General features: G+C 45.8%; 1 protein-coding gene and 1 pseudogene across 1 annotated transcript in view; one reads left to right on the forward strand and one right to left on the reverse strand.

The window, feature by feature from the left end:
* Positions 1 to 23,152, forward strand: part of LOC144251622 (flavin-containing monooxygenase 5-like) — a 60,794-nt gene that overhangs the window by 25,922 nt on the left and 11,720 nt on the right. The gene's annotated exons all lie outside the window — the stretch shown is intronic.
* Positions 1,302 to 2,000, reverse strand: LOC144251623 (large ribosomal subunit protein uL1 pseudogene; annotated as a pseudogene).

A 23,152-nucleotide genomic window follows, 5' to 3' on the forward strand; every position in this document is an offset into this window, starting at 1 on the left:
ATGATGCCATATCCAAGTGAATGTTAAAACCAATGGCCCTTCAGGATCTTCACAGAACTGTCACCCTAAACTGTGTCTTAATGCTAGACTTCAGCTTTAATCAAGATTTGTTGTGTGACAAAGTTAGTTCTGCACGTGCTGTAAAATTATGGTTGAGAAAATTGTCCACTTTGTTATTCAAAGACAGCTATGAACATTTTTGTTATGTAACTTTTATCCTCTTTCCTGTTTTATCTTGGCTGGTAAGAAGCTCAGTGTCAAACAAGATGATCAATCATAGTGAATAGATTGGCCTACAGCAATACACAACTTTCAGTCCCAATAAACAAATATATTTACTCTTACTTAGGCCTATACCTTTAACTACATCATGTAAAACCTTAGTTTTGCCTGTCTCAGATAAGAAAAATAAATGAATAAAAATATAGTGTTTATGTAATGCCAGCATGTTTATTTCTTTTCTTTTATTTTTTAATGTTTATTTTTTAGTTTTCGGCGGACACAACATCTTTGTATGTGGTGCTGAGGATCGAACCCGGGCCGCACGCATGCCAGGTGAGCGCGCTACCACTTGAGCCACATCACCAGCCCCCAGCATGTTTATTTCTAATGCAGACTAAGATGAATGAAAAACAAAACAAGACTTATCTTCAAAGCACTTGTGTAGGCTCTGGGAATCAAATTCATTTGACTGATTGGTCTTGCACACCCAGCCATGAACACGTGCATCCACCATGGTGCCCATACTATCCAGTGAGGCACACTCACTGTGAGCCCACTCACCCGCACTGCACCCTCATCCTCACTCAACATTCTCTGGCTCAGACCTTAATCCAAGACCCAGCATGTAGGTAGATGAGCAGATGATTTACCTACATGCAGTCAAGATCTAACTGGTTCTGTTTAGTTTCAATCCTGACTCTCTCTCTCTACCTGTGATTATTGCCATCTTCAGTGAGTATGGAAAGTATCACAAGGAAGACCCTGGCTTTCCCCTGCTTCTCCTGCTGTACCGCATCCACATTTTAAAACCATCTTGAGCCTGGTGTGGTAGTGCATGCCAGTAATCCCAGCAGCTTGGGAGGCTAAGGCAGGAGGATGGCGGATTCAAAGCCAGCCTCAGCAAAAGCAAGACACTAAGTAATTCAGTGAGACCCTGTCTCTAAATAAAATTCAAAATAGGGCTGGGGATGTGGCTCAGTGGTCGAGTGCCCCTGATTTCAATTACCAGTACCCGCCAAAAACATGTAGATGTGGGAAGAAAGACCTGATGATAACTTTTTTTTTTTTTTTTTAAGGGATGGTAGCACTAGGATTTATTAGGATGTGCCTTAATACAGGCGCTGGGGCTTGCCCATGGTGCACTTGATGTATAAAGCCCGGACATTCTGCCAATTCTTCTTGAGCAATGACACCAGGAAGTTGACAGCCAGGTGGATGTTATACACAAGCTCATCATCTGTCATCTTCACATGACCAACAGCAACAGCCAGATATAGCACCTTCTTCATCTGAAACTTGATTGTGGATTTCACCTCATCAACTTTGGCCACCATGTTTTCATTGTGTGTCAGCAGGGAAGGGAATTTGCCAGCCTTATATAAGCCTGGACCCAGGATTCGTGGAATCTGCTTTATCAAGGACTCTGAGGCCAAAAAGGCATCATACTTCTTGGCTAGCTTCTTGACCAACTTCTTATTCTTGTTGAGCTTCTTCAATGCCTCGATGTCCATGTGGGGGATATCCACAGCCTTGGCCTCGTCACAGTGTTGCTGGTCCCCCAGGACGCACACAGAGAACTTAGGGCGGGGAGTGGACTTAAGCCTGACGGTGCCCGAGAAGCGCTTGTCCTTCTGGGGATCATAGTTCTTCAAGCTGATCTGCAGCTCCACCGTTTCCAGAAACTTGCGGCACTTGCGCTGGTTCCCGTGCAGGACTTCCCGCACCGCCTCGTACAGGGTGTCGCGAGAGACTTTGCTGCTCATGGTTCCTCGCGCCGCAGTACCAGAAAGAGCACCTGATGATAACTTGAAAGGCAAATAACAGAGACAGGTGGCTGAGAGAGCCTGGTGTGGAGCATCCTGGATTTAAGGGGAAGAATGAAGCCGGCGTGTCTCGCCCTAAGGCAAGGACTTCAATAAGTCTCATCCTGGCTTCCTGCCTCTCTGGCTCTCCCAGGACAGCTCCAGACCCCTGAGTATTTGCCTAGAGCAGGCTTTCTCCAGCATTTGCTGGATCTTCCTTTCTTTTAGGGGCTGTCCTGTGCAGTGTAGGATATTGGTCAGGATCTCTGGCCAAAGCCCACTAGATGCCAACCACGCCTGCCCCAGCTGTGACAGCCAAAGATGTCTGTAGACCTTGAGAAATCCACCAGGTTGAGAACCACCAGTCCAGGGCATGGGGGAACACCACAGAGCATGGGAGTCCATAAGCAGAGGCTGTCAAGGGTCCATGGAGGTTGCTAGATCACTATTGCAGGGCACATGGTTTGGCCCAGAGAAGCATACCGACTGTAAGGGGATTTCAAGGAGCCAGGTCAGTGACCGATTCCCAGCCCTTCAGCCTGAGTGCCATCTTCCCAGAATAACTTTCCAGCCCCCCACCCTGAGAAATGGGTTGGAAATCAATGGAGTGGACCTTTTCCATTTTCTGGGTGTTTTGTTGTTTGGGCCCTCATGATTTGGCACTGGTTGACAAACAGGCCCAGCTGGGGTGAAATTTACTCTTTTCCTCAGCTGAAGGGGGCTAGCTTTGTGATGAGTGTTAGAAATAAACAAGATGGCCCCAGGAGTGATCTTCACCCTGCCGCCAAGCACTTGACACATGTACTTCCTTGGCTCACTTGTCTGCTGGCTGCAGATGAATGATATCTATGAGAACAGATGTCTTGGGGGCTATCAGGAACACACCTCTTGGATGTCTCCAAAGGAGAGTTATTGACAAGCTCTGTAATCTAATTTCTCATGAGTTCCGAATACCAGCTCTTCCCAGACCCCACTGACCTTTGTAAGTGAAGCAGGAAATTCATGTCCCCAGGAAGTAAAACAAGAACTATTTGCCCCTGGCCCCACTCCATGAGGTCATGCCTTGGGTCCTCTGGAGTTGAGGCCAACCTGACTCCTTATGGACAGCCGTGACTGACCAACAGTCAGAGGGTTCCTGCTGGGGAATGGCTGGTCACCAGGGCTCATCTGTTGAACCAAGCCCTTAGGCAACCCTGGAATCCCCTCACACAGGCAGAATCTACACTTCCAGGCCTGGTCCTCACCTCTTCTACTCCCAGAGAGACACCTCAAGATATTTGTATGAAATACAAATTTGAAAAGTCACACCTGAGAAGTAAACCTTCCTGCTTCCAAGGGAACCCTGAGGAGGCCTCCCTGTCACCTCATCCCCCATGTATAGCCTTCAGCCCAGAAGCAGCCACCACCATTCCTGAGGGTTGGTTAGACACAATCCTGCAACCTTAGGCCTCACAGAGTATCTGAACCACAGTCTGCATTTGAACAAGATCCCCAGTGACTGGGTGCCCAGTGAGACCTGAGGGTATGTCCCTAGAAGCCCAGAATAGTGTCCCCAAGACACTGGACCATGAAGAATATGCCTTCTGGATTTACCACCCTCACCTCCTGTAACCTGACAAGTCTGTCTGTCCTGGTCATAAATGGTCACTGGAGAAGATATCTCTACCGCCGTGTCAGCTTGTACCAACAGCCTCATAGTCCCACCGGCCAGGTAGGCCTCCCTGTGGCCCACCCTCCATCTCTCCTACAAATAATTTCTGCTAAATTATGCTTGCTTCATCCTCAGTGCCTCACTACTTCAAAAACACTTCATCTGCTTAATGACAGTGAGTTCACTGGCTGTTTTATGGCTCATTTCTGGTCATATTCAGAGAGGAGCCCTGAGCCGCTTTGCTGTAGGATGGCAGGAGGCTGGTCCTAGGCACACAACCAGGCACAGAGCTGTCAGAGAATCAAAGTCGATTTGTAGAAAAGGTGAGGGACAGGATGCCAGGACCTTGCATCTCCACATCTGGTCCTATACCTGCTTTCAGAGAAGACACTTTGGAATCTAGAACAGTGGTTCAAGTGCATTTGAGATTACAATATGAAGATTCTGTGTCATATGGAGGAGCCAACAGCTCAAGGAGAAATGGAGGGTGGACGGAAAGTAAGCTGGCAGGAGAAAGCTCTGGAATCTTTTCCTGGACATGCCCCCTTTTCCCCTCCCTCCAGGGAGTGAGCAGACACAGGATGCTCCAGGGTTCTCCAGTTTGTTGCAGGCAAATCCCTCTGAGGACATGTGGCTAAGTTCTCCTGTGGGCTCTGGGCTCCATGCCTGGGAGTTTTCTCTAGACCTTACCAATTCTGAGCAGGGCTTAATAATTCCCATCGGCAAAATGGGAAGAAATAACTCTGCTCTTTATAATAACATGAATATCTTTGGGGAAACCCTACCTAAAAGAGCTGACAAGATCAGTGAGGGGAAACATGAATGGGTTCCTCCCACAGCCCAGGTGGGCTGCTTAAGGTTCCATCTCAAGCAGAGTCTTCACCTTCACAAAGTCACATTCTCCAGAGTTCCTCCCTCCTGCATCTACCTGTGGGGGCCTTGCTATAGTTTTAGGGACCAGCTCATCTTCAGACTCATCCAGATAACTCTCCCAGGCTCTTCCATAAGAATGACACTTTGCCTTCCTGGGAACTTCATTCGTGACTCTGGTGTAGCCCTTTCCAGGGTTCTGGCCTCTGTTTGCATTCTTTGTCCCAGTTATTATTACTCCTGAGCTCATTCCTTACAAGTGTGATGCCTCAGCAGGTGACTTAATCTCTCTGAGACTTGAGTTATTTGACCAGAAAATGGGTTTAACAGTAATAATGCCTGTCCCTTAGATGTGGTAGAGAAATAAATGAGATGATGTCTGCCAAGTACTTTGTGTACTGGCATAAACGTGAGCTCAGCCAATCACGAGGACCATCCCGCCATGTTGCTACTAATGTTAGTGACTGTAATGGTGATAAACCATGATGGCCACCAGTCTGAGCTCCAGGAGGGACAGAAACATTTTTAAATCACTTTGACCCTTGCAGTGTCTAATGAGATGCCTTTCTTATAGTAAGTGACAACATCATACTATGAAGATTAAATGAGATAATAAGGTAAATGAAAGCAGCTAGCACAATGCTCCCCCCACTGTGCTATTTAGCTCTCACCAAGGAGCTATGAAATTTACTCTTTTTTCTCAAAAAAATCATCCGTCAATCTATCTGCCTTCCTCTCTGCCTGCCTGCCTATCTCCATTGAACTGTAGTTCAACAACCTAAATCAAGGATACTAGTTTAAAAATGCTTAAAGTTTAGGGATTGGGGAATCCCAGGAACTAATGTGATTTCTAAAGAGGCATTAACTTTATAAACAGTGGGTTGATTGATTGAGTCAATCCCAGCTGTATAGCTATAGTTTTCTGATTTGAATCAAATCCTCCATAGCTAGGAGTTCATGTCACCTACAGAAACACTAAATGTAGCTGAGCATGGTGGCACATGCCCATTAATCCCAGTGGCTTGGGAGGCTGAGGCAGGAGGATCACCAGTTTAAAGCCAGCCTCAGCAAAAGCAAAGCGCTAAGCAACTCAGAGACCGTTTCTAAATAAAATTCAAAATAGGGCTGGGGATGTGGCTCAGCGGTTCCCTCCCCCTCGCAAAAAAAAAAAAAAGAAAAAAGAAAAGAAACACTAAAGGTAGATTGATGAAGAGGCAGACATACTATAGGAATGTTTGGAGGATATGGTGGTGACATGAAAGAGCTTTGGGAGATTTGCTGTGGGGACAGAGCAACCCCAGGAGAGCCCAACCTGACACCAGGGAAGGGCTTGAAGGCATCAGGTTGTTTCAGGGGCCTTAGGAGCTTGGACCTGGGGGAGAAGCTGAATGTTTGAATCTCTTTCCCAATCGTGCCTCTCCAGCTGGAGATCCACAGTGCTTGGAGGTGGAAAGAAGCACTGGTTTGTGTTCTCCACTTTGGAGAAAGCTAAGTTTAAACCAAAGAGCAGATGCGTACCTAAGGCAGCGCACACACAGGCCCACTCACCCCCGGGCTCCAGAATCCGCCCCTGCTGCTCTCTCCTTGCAGACAAATATTCTGAGTGGTGGTGCTTGTGCCAATAAAAATAAACAATTCCATGACGGAGTCAGAGGAAAGCATGACTGGCAGGCAGGGGAGCAACAGAGAAAAGACAGCTGGGACTCTCCCCCTCTCCTGTCCCTTCTCCTCCCCAGAGGCCTGTCTGCCATCTTTTGCCACTGCGAACAACTAGTGCTGAGGTGTGCTGCTGTCAACACCTTCTGCTATCCACAGTGCTTCTTGGAGTCTAGACCTCCTAGGTTCTGGAGCTGCATGGTTGGCTAAGACCCTGGACAGGTCTCTGGGTCTCAGTTCCTACCTGTGCAATGGGCAATGGGGAAGGCCCAGGGGAAGGAAGCGATGGCTCTGGGGTAGACACCAAGTAGGCATTCAGTTGACTGCTGTTAGGCTGCTCTCATTGGGATAACAGCCACGACGTGGACTTGCCCTACGTTAACTGTGGCATGGGTTGGTTGGATGCTCACTGAGCCCATCTCAACTTCCTAGTATGAAGCTAAACTGCTTTTCTCAGCACCCTTGCTTCTAAGTGCACTCTATGGTTGTTGTCGCCACTGGGACGGGAGCAGCAATGATGTGAGTCCTTCCAGGTGAAGCACCTAAGAGTGGGTGTCTGTTCTCCATCCTTCCTATCACAAGAAAAATCCCACTGCTCCCCTGTGTAACTGCTAGACCTCTGTGCTCCCCAGCCCACATTGGGTTGTGATGAGGGTCAGACCTGAATTTTTCTTGACACCAGGATTTCAAAGTTACCTATCAATAGCAACTGGGGTTACTTAGCTGGCTGGTATAGGCACAACCCTCCCTTCTTGGAAGAATAAATACAGAGTCCTCAGTTACTACTCTTTATCCTTTTAGTGCAAAGAGTACTGAGATCTAAGTTGAGAGACTTAGCTCCTAGTTCAGGCTCTAGAACTTACCAGCTGTTAATTTTGAGGGAGTCTTATTTGGACCCTCAGTTCCTAATTTATAGGATAAGAGTGTTGAACTGGCCATGCATGAAGATGAGCCAGGGGGCTGGCTCCGTTCCACTGACTAATCCACATGGCAATGAAATGTAGGTGAGTGGTGTCTCTCAGGTTTGAAGAGTGCTGACCTTTTTGCTAGAGGGTCCTCAATAGGTCTTTGTGTGTGAAGAAGGCAAAAATGGCAGAAGTAAGGTAAACCCCCAAATTCCCAATGGTTGTTCAGTCAATATTTGCTGAGCAATTGCACATTGATGACTATAGCAACAAATGAAATGAATGAGGAATTTCTGATGATTTGTCTCTCCACTTCTATCCCACCCTTCTCTCAGGCCACCATGTTGTCTGACTCCTGGCTGCATCGTTCATATCCCCGTCCTGCCTTACTGTCCTCCCCTGCAGTTGGGCAGTGCACAGCTGGTGCAGCAGTGGGAGGTGGCCTCAGCTCATCTGTGTCCTCAAAGAACATACTTTACATTCTCACACCTCTTTGTCTTTGTCTGTGTGGCTGCCATTGCCTAGAGCAACTTCCTTCTCTTCTCTACCTGCAGGACTCCAGTGTGCTTTTATGCCAGCTTGAAACATCTCTTTCCCTGGGAACCCTTCCCTAATCATCACTCTTTGCAGAAGATATAATTGTTCATTCCCCCTAGATAGCATCAGTCCCTTCCCTGTTTGGTGACTTATTTACATGCTTCTCTCCACCACTGGATTGTAAGTTCATCAAACACCATGATCTTGTCTTTGTTACTTTAAATTCCCAGCACCCTGTTATGGTTTAGATGTGGTGTCCCCCCAAGACTTACGTGTAAGACAGTACAGGAAGGTTCAAAGGAGAAATGACTGGGTTATCAGAGTCTTAACCCAATCAGTGATTTAATCCCCTAATAGGGATTCATGGAGCAGTAACTGAAGTGATAAGGTGTGGCTGGAGGAGGTGGGAATCGGGGTGTGGCTTTGGGGTATATATTTGTATCTGGTGAATGGAGTCTCCTCTCTGCTTCCTGATCACCATGTGAGCTGCTTCCCTCTGCCACACTCTTCTGCCATGATGTTCTGCCTCACCCTGAGCCACGAGGAATGGAGCCAGCCTTCTATGGACAGAGATCTCTGAAACCATGAGCCCTCAAATAAACTTTTCCTTCTCTATAATTGTTCTAGTTGGGTCCTTTTAGTCACAGCAGCAAAATAGCTGACTAAAACACACCCAACAGTGCCAGGCTCATGGAAAATTTTCAGTGAATACTACTGAATTGAACAAACCATGTTTTTTTTTTTTTTTTCTTGCTGCCCTGGGTCAAATACAGAGATACCAGAATGTGTTTTTGAAAAAAAACCCCAAAACCTCAAAATGTGAAGATCTTAAACTACTCAGAACCACTCCCCACACACATCCCCACACACAACTATCATTGATTATTAAGTTATGAAAAGGTGGCTGCTGATACTTGAACTTTGAGATGACAGCAGGACTGTGCTGTTTTTCTTAAGCAAATAAAGGAATGTGACAAGTTTTGTGTTCCCAGCCCCCTAAAAGAGGCCTCATGGTGAAATTAAGCCAGGTGATAAAAATTCCTGGGGCATAAAGTCATGAGCACCCATTCAAGAGGGCCACATTGGTATGAGGTCTTTATAGACCTCATTAATATTAATACTTAACAGTCTCTCAATGATGCCACCTCTCTCCAGGTTGTCATGGTTCCTCTGAATTAGTTTCATGGAATTGCTCATCCCCAGACAATGAATGTGAGGGCCAGTCATAGAACATGGACTGTGTGAGTGGACAGGAAAGGACAGTTGATTTGAGTATCCATCAGGTCAGGTGTTGATGATGAGGCCAATGGCAGGATGAGCAGACTCCTGGGAGGAAGAAAGGTGAGAATAAGTAGGATGGTGAGAATAAGTAGGATGTTCCCAGGACATTGTAAGGAATGTTTGACACTAAGGGTATGCAAATGTTTTGAGCAACAGGATTGTGTCTAAACATTCTGTCTCAAGGTCCCCTCTGTGTGGAGCAATCTTAGGTCATGACATTCGTTACTCACAGGTGGTCATTGCCAATATTCCCTCAGCACTTGTCCACCTGACCCAGTTTTTGATGGTAACTTTTCAGGAAAGCCTTCCATTCAAGTACCACATCACCTGGTCATTTGTCCAGCCGGCCTGCTGCCCTGCTGGGTGTATGCTGAGCAGGGCGGGGAACATCCTGGATTGCAGAGACTGAATCCAGAGCTCAGCACTGCAGCCTGTGTCCACACTTGCTCTTCATGTCCTGGTTCTCTACTGAAAGGGGTTGTGGGAACATAAAGACAGCCAGGCTATTGACACTGACCTGCTGAAGGCAACAGAAGACCCACAGGCCAACATTTGCCTAACTTCTCACTTTATTCTCAAAATCCAAAGGATCAAGACTTGTGATAACTGGCTTCTGAACTAAATTGTTTTATGGCTTACAGGGAAAGAACAAGATCAGCGTACTCCACGGACTAGTTAACAGGCCACTGAAAGATAGGGAGACGATATTTTGAACAGCAAAAATCAAGGAGGGGATTGATCCAGAAAAAAAGTTAAGAACTCAAGAGGGAACTGGGGATGTAGCTCAGTGGTGAAGCACTGGCCTAGCATGTTCCATCCAGCACCACACACACACACACACACACACACACACAAAGTCAAGAGGAAGAAATAGCAAGTGGAAAACAGGTTAACGGCTAGCAAATGTTTGTCAAAATCTACTAATTGTAATCAAAGAAATGCAGATTTTAAAAATGAGAGAATTCCAAAGGGGTATGGAGAAAAAAGGAACACTTCTCCACTGTGGGTGGGATTGTAAATCAGCCCAACCACTATGGAAATCAGTATGGAGGTTCCTCAAAAGACTAGGCATGGAACTGTGTATGGCCCACTTCTGGGTATTTATCCTAAAAAATTCAGCTCATTATACTACAGTGATATGTGCATAGCCATGATGTTAGCAGCACCATTCACAATAGCCAAATTATGGGGCCAGCCTGGGTGCCCATCAACATACACAATGAAGTTTTATTCAGCCATAAAGAAAAATAAAATGATGGCAATTGCAGGAAAATAGATGGGCCTTGAGACCATTACATTAAGCAAAATAAGCCAAAGTCAGAAGGTCAAGGGCCATATGTCTTGTCTCCTATGTGGAAGCTTAGGGAGGAAAAAGGAAAAGAAAGGTGTGTGTGAAAGGGTGGGGATCTCATGAAAATCAAACGGAGGTCAGTTGAGGAAAGGGACCAAGGGGTAAGGGAAGGGGAGGGAGGGGGATGTGCTGGGGAGTGATAATGTTCAAACTATGTTGCCACATTGTGTGCATGTGTGAATATATAACAACAAATCCCATCAATATGAACAACTATAAAGCACTAATAAAAATGTGGAAAGTGAAAAGAAAATTTAAATGACAGGTTGCTTTAGACCTATCTTTTTAGAGAGTATTTAGTGTTTGTAAGGATGAAGGGAAGTAGGAACACGCATGCTTAATGGGTGCAGGCTGCTTGAGTAATAATTTAAGTACAGTAGACTCACCACAACCAGCGGTCTCACACCTGTGTTCCCACCCCAGAAGAGTTCTTGCATAGGTCCGTCTGGAGATGTGGATGAAGATGTCCATCGCAGTGTTGTTTGTGATAGTTTGCTGCCTAGATGTCACTGCTGTGGGAACAAACAAGTGGCACTTGGTGCATGTGAAACAGACTGAAATTAAGGGCCCCTCTGAAATCCAGGACAACTTCCTCCTGCTGAGATAGAGGCTTTAACCATGACGCCCTCTTCCCACCCTGCCCTGACAGATGCCAAGGGAGCTGAGTGGAGATCACCTCCTGCTGGCCTGTCTAGCTCAGGCTAAAGAAATCTGCATGTGTGTATTTTCTGCCTTTTGTCCCATTTTTCCTTCTCTTCTCTTTTTAAAGCTTTCCTCACCTCAAAGCCAGGAAGATGGAAATTTAGAAACAAAAAATTTCCTCTATCTTCCTTCAAAGCTGGCTTTGAACAAAACCTACTGTCCTGCCAATTTGACTCCCAGTAGTTGTGGAGCAATGAGCAGTGTCACCTAGCTTATTCCCCCAAGCAGGAATCCGGGTATCCCACTTGTCCTGCAGTAGTGCACGTGGTTCTTAACAGCACCCCCTTGCCTTAAACACAAGCTCTATATGTGCTGCTTATTAATGTAAAGTAAGTAACCCCAGCCCTCCACACCAGTCAGGACCTCTAGTTATCCAAGCAAATATATCCATCACATTAGAATGGGTTCTATCGGGGAGGTAAAAATAGAGAAATGGAAGTCAGATCAAGGATGAAGATGAGAACACACACACACACACACACATAACAGTACAATAGAATTGTCTTGCAGTGACTTTTGACAGTAGAATGCATTGAATGGAGACATGTGTTATATGTATTCTACTCTTCGGACCCCAAATCTGAAAACAGAAAAAGAAAGGCAAGCCATGAGAGCCCCAAGAGTCAAAGTCAGCGGGCTGACAGTTTCCATCTGAGCCTGGTCCCTGACTCTGACACAATGACTTATTGTCAAGTCTCAGCCTTTTCATTTGTGAAATGAAAATAATAAATAGCTTTCCAGAGAACAATAAATAGCTTTCCAGAAAGTGGCTGAGAAGATGGAAGCAGCATGCCTGGCCCTCAGTAGCTGCACAGGAGACACCAGGTTCCTTCTTCCTGCCCAGAGCTCTGTGCCCCCAGATCTCTCTTCTTTTTTTTTAGTGGGGGGACCAAGGATTGAACTCAGGGGTACTCAGGGGTACCAGTAAGCCACATCCCCAGCCCTATTCTGTATTTGTTTAGAGACAGGGTCTCACTGAGTTGCTTAGCGCCTCGCTTTGCTAAGGCTGGCTTTGAACTTTCGATCCTCCTGCCTCAGCCTCCTGAGTCACTGGGGTTACAGGCATGCACCACTGCGCCTGGCTAGGATCTCTCTTCTTGATGGGTCCACAGATCCTACCAGTTGACACTCTGTGACCATGTCCGTCAGTGGGCACAGCTGCCCATCACTGAGCCAGCCTGTTGGAAGGACATATGCTGTCCTGAGTCAGACACCAGAAGAGACACATTGCAAGGCTGGGCTTCCATGATCGGTCAGATTAGAGTGGGTAAAGCAGTGCTAGTTTCCCTAGGTCCTGGGAAATGCCCTGGGTTGTCTGTAGCCTGGTATTCTGGATTATACACCCTTGCTCCCCGCCTAGGGAAAGGATAGGCTGCTCATCTTAGAAGCCATAAGTATTTGTCACTTCCTTTTTTCAGCCAGCTCCGGATTGTTCCTGAGCCCACCTGAATGTTCCAAAGAGACTTTATTTGATCTTCTTTGATTATATCTGGTCTTTCAGAAACCCCTAACAGAAACAAGCAGCCAAGACCCTTTGGTGATTCCCCATAGCCTTATGGTGAAGTCCAAACTCCTTTTGACAGGCTTACCAATGCCCCTTACCCCAGGAGCCTCAACTTGTCTACTTACCTAGGACCCGACATCTTTGGATTCAGTCACAGAAACTCTACTTGGACGTTCTTCTGTGTTCTGCTCTTACCAGATAGTGTGTGCCCGGCTGGGCTTTCACCTGGTTGAGACATTCCGCTGAGCTCCTGCTACGTACCAGGGATCAGTCTAACTCTACTCCTCTGGCATCTTGGCCCAGTTACCTAGGATTCATCCTGAGGAGACACAGAGATCATCACCTTCTACCCAAACCTTTCTTGATCCCCTTCCCCACGAGGGTTGATGCCCCTGTTTGCATTCTTATAGCACTCTAAGGGTCTATTCTCTTTGCACTTTCAAACAGTTCTCTTTGCACTCATCACCAGACCCTAAGTGCTGAGAGCTTCGGGATCACGTCTGTTTAGATCATGTCTGTCACCCGAGCTCTTAGTTTGGCACACAGTAGACACTCATTGAATAGTTATTGACTCAGAAAGTGATTTCACAGCCTATTAGAGTGTTGTTTTACATTGCTTTTTTATGTTTTTAGATTGAGAGGGACCTGGACATAACTCCTGCCCACACTTTTTTTGGTACCACCTTACTCTTTTTCATTTAAATGTTGTCTACCAAAATTATTTTAGCCAGCTTTTTTTTTTGCTGCTGTGACTAAGGACCTGACCAGCACAACTGCAGAGGAGGAAAAGTTTACTTAAGGGCTGACGGTTTCAGAGGTCTCAATCCACAGACAGCTGGCTCTGTTGCTCGGAGCTCAAGGTGAGGCAGAACAACATGGAGAAGGAGTGTGGCAAAGGGAAGTGGCTCACATGTTGATCAGGAAGCAAAGAGGTCTCTACTCACCAGATACAAATGTATACCCCAAAGCCACGCCCCCAATTTTTACCTCCTCCTGCCACACCCTACCACTCAGCTAATTTCTATCAGGGTATTAATTCACTGATTAGGTTAAGGCTTTCACAGCCTAATCATTTCCCCTCTGAACTTTCTTGCAATATCTCACACTTGAGTTTTGGGAGGACATCTCACATCCAAATCATAACAAAAATGAAATTCACATAATATAAAGTTCACTCTTTAAGGCATCCAGCTGGTGGTATTCAGTAAATTAACAAGGTTGTACAACTATCCCTACTGTTTAATTCCCAAACATTTTGATTACCCGCCAAACAAATCCTGTGTCTACTAGCAGGCACTTCCTATTCCCCCTTCCCTCAGGCCTAAGCAAACACTAACCTACTTTCTGTTTCTATGTCTTTGCCTATTCTGGAGTTTCCATATAAATAGCATCATCTGATATGTGGCCTTTTGTGTGTGACATCTTTGACTTAGCATGACTTCTCCAGAGTTTGTATTTGGTAACTTGGTGTGTGTATCAATACTTCTTCATTCCTTTTCAAATTTGAATAATATTCCATTGTAGGGATTATATATATATAATTTTGCTTATCCATTCCTCAATGGAAGATTGGGCTTTCAGGTTGGTCCCACATTTTGGTATTATCAATGACCATGCTATGAGCATTTGTGTATATATTTTTGTGTGAATGAACTTTTTCTGTTTCTGTATGTACATAGAAGTGGAATTGCTGAATTATATGATAACTTCATGTTTGATTTTTTGAGGAAATGCTAAACTGATTTCCAAAGTAGCTGCATTGTTGGTGACATAGTTCAATCTTCTGTGTATCCTTGCCAACACTTATTTTCCTTCAAGTTTTATTTTGCATTTGAGCTTGGATCCATTATTTAATTGTTATGAACATCTTTCCCCTCATTCCCCCAACGAGGGCTAATTCCCACTTCTTGGGGGGCCCTTGTGTGGATGGAATGAGCAAAAAGATACACAGCACTTAACACACTTTAGGTCCATTGTCAGTCCTCAGTGGGTGGGAGCCACTATTACTGTGGCTTCTGATGAAATTTTCCCCTGCATCTGGGGTTCCCATAGAGAAGGAAGCTTTGGTTTGGTAGTGGTCCCTTCGGTAGGGGCAGTTTCCTGTTGCCTGACCTGAGAGGACTGGGAAGAGAGTGACTACACTAAGGAGGCCTGGAAGTTCAGAGGACTCTGGAACCCCTTATCTTCCCAGGGTTTAAGGTCCCTTATTTGTACCTGGGGGAGTGTTTTGTGGGTGAGGAAGTGACCTGCCATAGATGTACCAATGCAGGACACATGACCTTCCAGAGTGACCTGCCATAGATGCTCCAGTGCAGGCATGAACTGGAAAAAGAATGGGACTGGGGCCGGAAATGGGAACTGTGATCACCTGGGAATATTCTCACGCTGAAATGCACAGAGCCGGGCCCTCAGCTGCTTCTCTTCCAGGTTCTTCACTGGGAAGAGTTTTCTGCCAGCCATTGATTCTTTTGAGTTCCTCAGCTCATAGTTTTTAACATCACTTCCTAACCAGAGCGTCTCCTCATCCTTGTTCCTATCAACCAGGCCTTTGGGAAAAACTCCTCGCCATGCTTAATGCAAACACAGCAGAAAGAAAGGCAGCTCGGCCCTTCTGCAGCTCTGCTGTCACAGCTCTGGACTGCAGAGTTGTCTTTTTTTTAAAATTAAGGATCAATAACTCAGCCTTTAAAGTGGAGGACCAGCCTGTGGAGTGCTAGTCCCTGCTTCCAGGACCTGGGTTTCCCTGATCTCTGAACTGTCAGAGTGACGGGGTACATTGATTCCATTTAATGTATATTTCCCCAAAAGTCTGCTGATTCAGATTCCTGAGAAAAAGCACCCAGCGCACCTGCTGTGGGACTCTCCAAGTGGATGAGCCCAGCTGCCTACTTACTGCAAATCCTGTGCACAGGGAAAGGTTTTGAAAATCTGCTCTGGTTGCTATTTATTTTCTCCTTTTTTCAGCTGAGACTTCTGGGTTAATGAACCAGGGGACCTCCTGTCCAGTTCTCCTTAGGACTGACAGTCCTGCAAATACAATCTAAGCATCTCAGCTCTGCAGCTGTGGGGTTTGAATTCATTTTTCCAGTTTCTTATTTATGATTGACACATAATAATGGTATATATTTCTGGGATACAAGGTGATGTTTCAATTCACATATATATTGTGTAATGACTGAATCAGGGTAATTAGCATACCTATTGCCTTAAATATTTATAATTCCTTTGTGATAAGAACATCTAAAATCCTTTCTTCTAGCTATTTTGAAATATTCTATACATTATTGTAACTCATCCTCCTATGCAAAAAACCACAGTATCTTGTTCTTCCTACCTGTGACTTTGTGCTTGTTGACTACCCTCTTCCATGCCCTCTCCCCACCCTTCCCCACCTTCTACTCTCTACTTCCACAAGATCAGCTGTGAGTGAGATTTCACATGAGGGAGATCACGTGGCACTAACCTTTCTGTATCCGGCTTGTTTCACTTTAATGTAATGTCCTTCAGGTTCATCCATGTCTCTGTGAGTGATCAGATTTCTTTCATGGTTTTTTTTTATGGCTGATTAATTAAGCAAGGTGAGGGTACATTGGGGCTGGGGAGAATGAAAGTTAGGAGGGACGTGTAGATGTGACCGTGGACAGGGCACTTGCTCTGTAGAATGTTTTCTCATCTGAAAATGGAGCATGAGACTGGACCTCTTAGAGATTCTTGGTCTGTGCACACTGCCTCGTAGCCACAAGATTAAAAGATTAATAGAAATGATATAAAACTGTAGAAAAGTGTAAAACTCTCTGTGGTTCCCTCCCTCTGTCTCCCCGCACCCAACACCTGCCGCAAGTGAGAATATTGTGATTGAGTGATTAGTCAGGAACCAGAAGAGGCAATTTATGGGCACTCCAAGAATATAGGGTCTGCGATATTTTTGGAGGAAGAGTGTACAGATAGAAGGGCTTGGGGAATATACTCAGAGATGACAGAGTCAAGGGAGATATATCTGATAACATTTTTTGAAGAATTAAGGTCATGAAAACCTCAATACAATGTGATGTTTGTTCTTTTCAGAGAGCTGAATTGTGGTATTTCACTTATTGGAATATCAGATTACATACTCCTTTCTGTAATTTAAATCCCTGAGTATTTTTAGGCATATGTTGTACTTATTTACACATTGGCATTTCCACTCTATTTTAAAAAAAATATGTTTGGAGGGGTTTTGGAAAGAGGGAGACAGGTGAGGAGAGGAAAGGAGAGGAGAGGAGAGGGAGAGAAGTAGATTAAGTCTAGACAGGCAATCAGCCTGACACAATCACCCCCAACATATCTGGGGATTCAGACTTCGTTTGTAGCAGTGGCTGGAATAATGGTAGCATGTGTAACAAGACATTCTTGGATCTAAAACACATTCTAGAAAGGTCTGACTGTTCTAATTTCTTCTGCCATATATTATTATCTTCTTGTTTTGTGGAATGAAGCATGGTGCACAGAAGATCCTGGAATGAAGAAGAAAGGAAATTCATGTCTGAGGTTGTTTTTTGCTAAGATGGAGGGTGGAGACCTGGATGGACATGGGGGCATTACTCAGCCAGTTCATGTTGGCATACAGGATTGAAAAGGGACTTGGGGGACATCAGTGTTGGTTTTGTGCGGAAGGACAGGTTTGGATTGTTTTGATGGATTATCCCTAGCTCATCCTTATCTTTTGGGCTTTCATTCCAGATGATTCAGTTATTATAATAGTTGTTTATAGTGAATTCAGTGGCCAACTGGTGACTTAATTTTTGTACTGTGTAGAAGAGACTTCTGCAAGGCTTATTCTGCATCCTGCCTTGGGGGAAAGCTAAACCCTGGCAGGGCCCGGGAACTTGCACTTTCTCAATATTAGCAATGGTGGTGGCAGCAGAAGGCAGGGTAGAGGGACCCCTGGGTGTGCTCAAACACCTACTGTGGGTCTTGTGATTGTATACAGTCAAAATGGGACAGGTTGGAGGAAAAGGAAGAAAAAGTCAGGCCAAAGAAGAGAGAAGAGGGAGCTAGAGTACGTAACAGAGGTGGGGGAGACTTTCTTTACTATGCTATGGGCAGAAAAGATGGGATGCCAGTGGGGTTTTCCTAAATTTCAAAATGTTCCTTCCAAATTGGGCTATTTCATGCTTTGATTTTCTGTGGCGACTTAAGCACTTAGTCCTTTTCCTGAAATTCTGATTAGATTAACTTTCTTCAGCTTCTACTAAGCATTTCTTATTAAAAATGCCCATCCACTACTGGAAGGGGATAACCCCAAATGTTTTGTTAGGATTATGGGATTATGTGTGTTTTTCTCTTTTTTTCTAAACCTTAATAAATGGTGGTTACATTACTTCCAAACAGAAATTACCATATTAAAAAAGGAAAGCCTTAAGTTTTCCCCAAGCTCTTTAAGACTGAACAGGCTCATCATCTCCAAATGATGGTTTATAAAACACTCGCCAGTGATTAAATTGTCAATGAAGCAAAGACATATGGATTAATTTTTCCCACCAGGAAAGTGACTTGAAATCCATTTTATATTTTGGTGAAAATAATGTGTCTGTAGAAATTATTTCCTACACACTGAATAAAAGCTTCTTAAATACAGTGCTGAAAGATCTGGGACTGTAAAGGAATTCATCTAAAACTAGGGTTTGCTCTTGACCTTGCTGTGTTGTGTGTTCATGTCTGATAATGATTTCTCGCTGGAAATCACAAGGGTGTGTTCATTTACTGTGTGTGAACATGTACTACAAACAGTAGGTCCTCACTGGAGTAACCAAATGTGAGACATCCAGACCAAAGACTCACTTATAATCCTGAAGAGGTAACTACCTTCTTTCTTCTTTCTTTTCTTTTTTTTTTTCCTAGGGGAGTGTACTGGGGATTGAACTCAGGGGCACTTGACCACTAAGCCACATCCCCAGCCCTATTTTGTATTTTCTTTTCTTTTCTTTTCTTTTTTTTTTTTTGTTTTTGGTGGTGCTGGGGATTGAACCTAGGGCCTTATGCAGGCAAGGCAAGTACTCCACCAATTGAGCCACATCCACAGCCCTGTATTTTCTTCAGAGACAGGGTCTCACTGAGTTGCTTAGCACCTCACTTTTGCTGAGGCTGGCTTTGAACTTTCGATCCTCCTGCCTCAGCCTCCTGAGCCACTGGGATTACAGGCGTGACCATGGTACCTGCATCACCTTCATTAGTAATTGCCTCAAATTATGAAATGATGATTAACCCAGGTTTTCTCTACTCTGTTTAGATGAATAACCTGGGTGGGAAATTGAAAAGGTTATTGAGAGTAAAAAGCACCTTACTAATCAGATACATCATTATTAATAGCAACAGTAAAATGTGAATTTTCTTCGTATTTGACGGGGGTTGGTGGTACTTGGCTGCATTTGAATGTCAAGTCTTAGGTTTCTGCTGAGATGTGGTGTTCTTAACTGTCAGGCTTGTAGGTGACCTAGTGAGTGAGAGGCAGAGGCCAGAGTTCCCTTTTCCACTCCTGGCGTCGGTGATGACAGTCCCCGTGTGGTTCTGCCGTGCCCGACTGATTGGTTTTTGTTGTTTTCTTGGTGTGCCATCTAGCAAGACTCTGAGCCTTTCTAGAGCAAGAAACTGGTCCTGTGACAGCTCAGGCAGAGCCACCAGCGCCAGAGCTTTTTGTAGTGAGTTTAGTGCCACACAGCCTGTGGACACTGATGGAAATTAATTTATGGCATTGAGAATGCCCGCATGCTATTTTGAACAATTTAATTGTGGCAAGTGTTGGATGCTTAGCACCTTCAGACCCTTATTTAGAGATAGGGTCTCACTGAGTTGCTTAGCACCTCATTTTTGCTGAGGCTGGTTTTGAACTTGCCATCCTCCTGCCTCAGCCTCCTGAACCACTGGGATTACAGGAGTGCTCCATGGCACCAGCATCACCTTCATTAGTAATTGCCTGAGGAGCCGGGCTGGACCAGTGATGGCAGTGAGGTGCTGCAGGGACTGAGGGGCCAAGCCCCAGGCCTGGTGGGGAGGGTTTTCCTCCTGACGTTGACATCCATACTCCCCAAGTGAGCTTGCTAGAGAATACAAGCCCCCTGAAAGAGAAAGGTCAATCTGGCCCCATATTGTTACAGAGGCAGGAAAGAAGAAGAGCTCCGTTGGTTCTCTCATCTGCACTTTGCAGAGCACTGGCCTGCCCAGTCAGCCTCCAGCCAGGCTTGTGAATGGAAGGAGTGTGGCTCTTTCCACCTCTCTTGGAAGTGCTCTGTGCTGGAATTGGAGGACAAGTCCCTCTGGATCTTGCCCTGCTAGGCCCTGGGACATACCGGAGGCTTCACCATCAGGGGAAAGAGTCAGATTGCACTAGATAGTCTTGACTCTGACTTTACCCCCCACCCACCTCAGGAGGTATTTAACATTATCTCAAGATCTGTTTGGTTGTAACAACTGGGTGGAGTGCCCTTGGCACCTGGTGGCTTGAGGTGCTACACATTCTACAATGATCCTCTATCCCCCACACACTCAAGAGTTATCTGGTCCAAAGTGTAAACAGTATGTAGGCTAAGAAACTGTGGTATAGAAGGATGTCATGGTTCATTTTTTGGACACATGTTTTGGTCCTTAATGGCAGAGCTATACAACTTTTTAAGTTCCTTTATTTCTTTATTTTTTTGAAGTTTTCAAAAATTTTTTTTTTCTTCTTCAACAAAGCAAAAAAAAAATATTCAGAGAGTTGGAAAGCCAGGGGCATGAAAGAAAGTTGAGAAACAAAGATTGTTTCATTTGAGAGAGCACAAATGAAATGGTCGCTTAATTAAGAATGGAGTTTTTTTTTTAAGAGAGAGTGAGAGAGGAGAGAGAGAGAGAGAGAGAGAGAATTTTTAATATTTATTTCTCGGCGGACACAACATCTTTGTTGGTATGTGGTGCTGAGGATCGAACCCGGGCCGCACGCATGCCAGGCGAGCGCGCTACCGCTTGAGCCACATTCCCAGCCCAAGAATGGAGTTTTTGTTTGTTTGTTTGTTTGTTTGTTTTACATGAAAGATGCTAAGGATCTACAATTCTCTTTGCAAGTCTGTAGAAAAGTTTAAGTTGAGAAGGAAGGATTTGAGTTTGATCCAAGAAAGCTTTTCTCTGTATTTAAGCATGATAAGAAATTCATTTAAGTCCCTGAGCAAAGGTACAAAATTGCTTTCAAAGAAAACCTTTAAGGAAGTGAAATGGTATTCCTCTGTCTAGGAGGACATGGGTACAACCTCGAAACAGGAGCAGGGATTGGGCAGAGTGACATTGCAAGCTCCCAGTGCATCTTGGCCATTCGTCGCCTATTTGCCTTATCCTTTCTATAGTTCAGAGAATCGTGTCGCCGTTTCTATTGTGTCCTTAATGTTCAGCCTCCTTTCCTTGGTCCACCTCACCCAGGACCTGTCTACCCCTGTTCATGGCCATGTTCAGGGTGGCTGACTCTCTGATCTCATCTCTTCTCCTCAAGTTGTTCCCCACTGCATCTCTCTTCCTCCCAGGGTCTTTGAGGTTGAGGACTCGGCAGCACTGAGGTTTAAACCAAGTGCTGTGTTACATGTGGGACCCACCTGGGTTGTGAGCAGGAATTTCCCTGCCTCCCGACCTACAGTGCAGCAGATACCTTGGCTTGGGAAACTTTGCCAGTCACATTAGCATTGGATTTTGCTTTCTTATTGGATTGCAGTGCTGTATCTAATTTGCTGACCAATATCATTATCTTGATGTTCCTCCAAATCTCTCTTGCCTGCCAAAGTTCTGTGATTTGAGATTATTATTTCCCTTGGAAAGTATTTTCTGGATGGATTTGATTATTTTGTGGTCTCTGCCCCATGTTTGTTACTGAGGAGGGAGGAAATGATTTGATGTACTTTCTCTGCAAAGTTTTAATGAAAAAGAAGACAGAATAGAGAACTTTTCTCTTTCCTCCCCATCCATTCCCCAAACTCATATCTTCTATTTCCAGCAAAGGGATGAGTACTTGTGTTCCTGATTGGGCCAGTTTATTCATCTAGAGAAAAATTCCATTTTGTGACCACGCTACATGCTTCCTCAGGCAACCATCATGCAATTATGATTTTGGTTGACAAAAGTTAGATAATATACTTGATTTTGTTTAAACTTGACCCTTGGTGTACATGTCTTCCTGTTGTTGGCTCATTAGAATAGTTTTTCCAGGTTGGCTACTTTTCTATTCCCATGAGTTGAGTGCAGACTTTGAAGTCAGTTAGGCCTGGGGCCAAATCCTTGTTCTTACACTCACTGTACATCCTTAGGTAAGTTACTTAAAATTTATGTGCCTCAGTTTCCACATGTAAAATGAGTTTAGTAATCCTGACATCAGTGTGTTCTTAGCAGGGCCAAAGTGACAAATCAATGCAAGGCTGACCTAAGTAGTCACTTGATAAATGTTAACTGAACTATGAGTGGAGGTTGGGACAGAGCACCGAGCGACAGCGGGGAACTATGGGTGGAGGTGAGGCTGACCACTGAGGGACAGCGGGGAACTAAGGGTGGATGTGAGGCTGACCGCTGAGGGACAGCGTGGAACTATGGGTGGAGGTGGGGGCTAAGCACATAGAAACAGTGGGGAACTATGGGTGGAGGTGGGGCTGACCTATGAGAGACAGCAGGGAACGATGGGTGGAGGTGAGGCTGACCTCAGAGGGACAGCGGGAAACTATGGGTGGAGGTGGGGGCTGGCAGCTGAGGGACAGCGGGGAACTATAGGAGGACATGGGGGCTGGCCGCTGAGGGACAGCGAGGAACTATGGGTGGAGGAGGGGGTTGGCCGCTGAGGGACAGCGGGGAACTATGGGTGGAGGTGGGGGCTGAGCATGGAGGGACAGCGGGGAACTATGAGTGGAGATGAGGCTGACCACTGAGGCACAGCGGGTAACTATGTGTGGAGGTGGGTCTGGCAGCTGAGGGACAGCGGGTGACTATGGGTGGATGTGGGGGCTGAGCACGAGGGACAGTGGGGAACTATGGGTGGAGGTGAGGCTGACCGCTGAGGAACAGCGGGGAACTATGGGTGGAGGAGAGGGTTGGCAGCTGAGGGAAAGCGGGGAACTATGGGTGAAGGTGGGGGCTGAGCACCAAGGGACAGCGGCGAACTATGCGTGGAAGTGAGGCTGACCGCCGAGGGACAGCGGGGAACTATGGGTGTAGGTGGGGGCTGGCAGCTGAGGGACAGGGGGGAACTATAGGTGGAGCTGGGGCTCACCGCTGAGGGACAGCGGGGAATTATGGGTGGAGGTGGGAACTGAGCACCGAGGGACAGCGGGGAACTATGGGTGGAGGTGAGGCCGACCGCTAAGGGACAGTGGGGAACTATGGGTGGAGGTGGGGGCTGAGCGCTTTGGGACAGCAGGGAACTATGGGTGGAGGTGGGGGCTGAGCACCAATGGACAGCGGGGAACTATGGGTGGAGGTTAGGCTGACCGCTGAGGGACAGCGGGGAACTATGGGTGGAGGTGTGGGATGGCCTCTGAGGGAGAGCGGGAACTATGGGTGGAGCTGGGGGTGATGGCTGAGGGACAGCGGGGAACTATGGGTAGAGGTTGGGGCTGGCAGCTGAGGGACAGCGGAGAATTATGGGTAGATGTGGGGACTGAGCACCGAAGGACAGTGGGGAACTATGGGGGG

This window comes from Urocitellus parryii, unplaced genomic scaffold, assembly GCF_045843805.1.
Source record: "Urocitellus parryii isolate mUroPar1 unplaced genomic scaffold, mUroPar1.hap1 Scaffold_127, whole genome shotgun sequence".
NCBI classification, from domain to species: domain Eukaryota; kingdom Metazoa; phylum Chordata; class Mammalia; order Rodentia; family Sciuridae; genus Urocitellus; species Urocitellus parryii.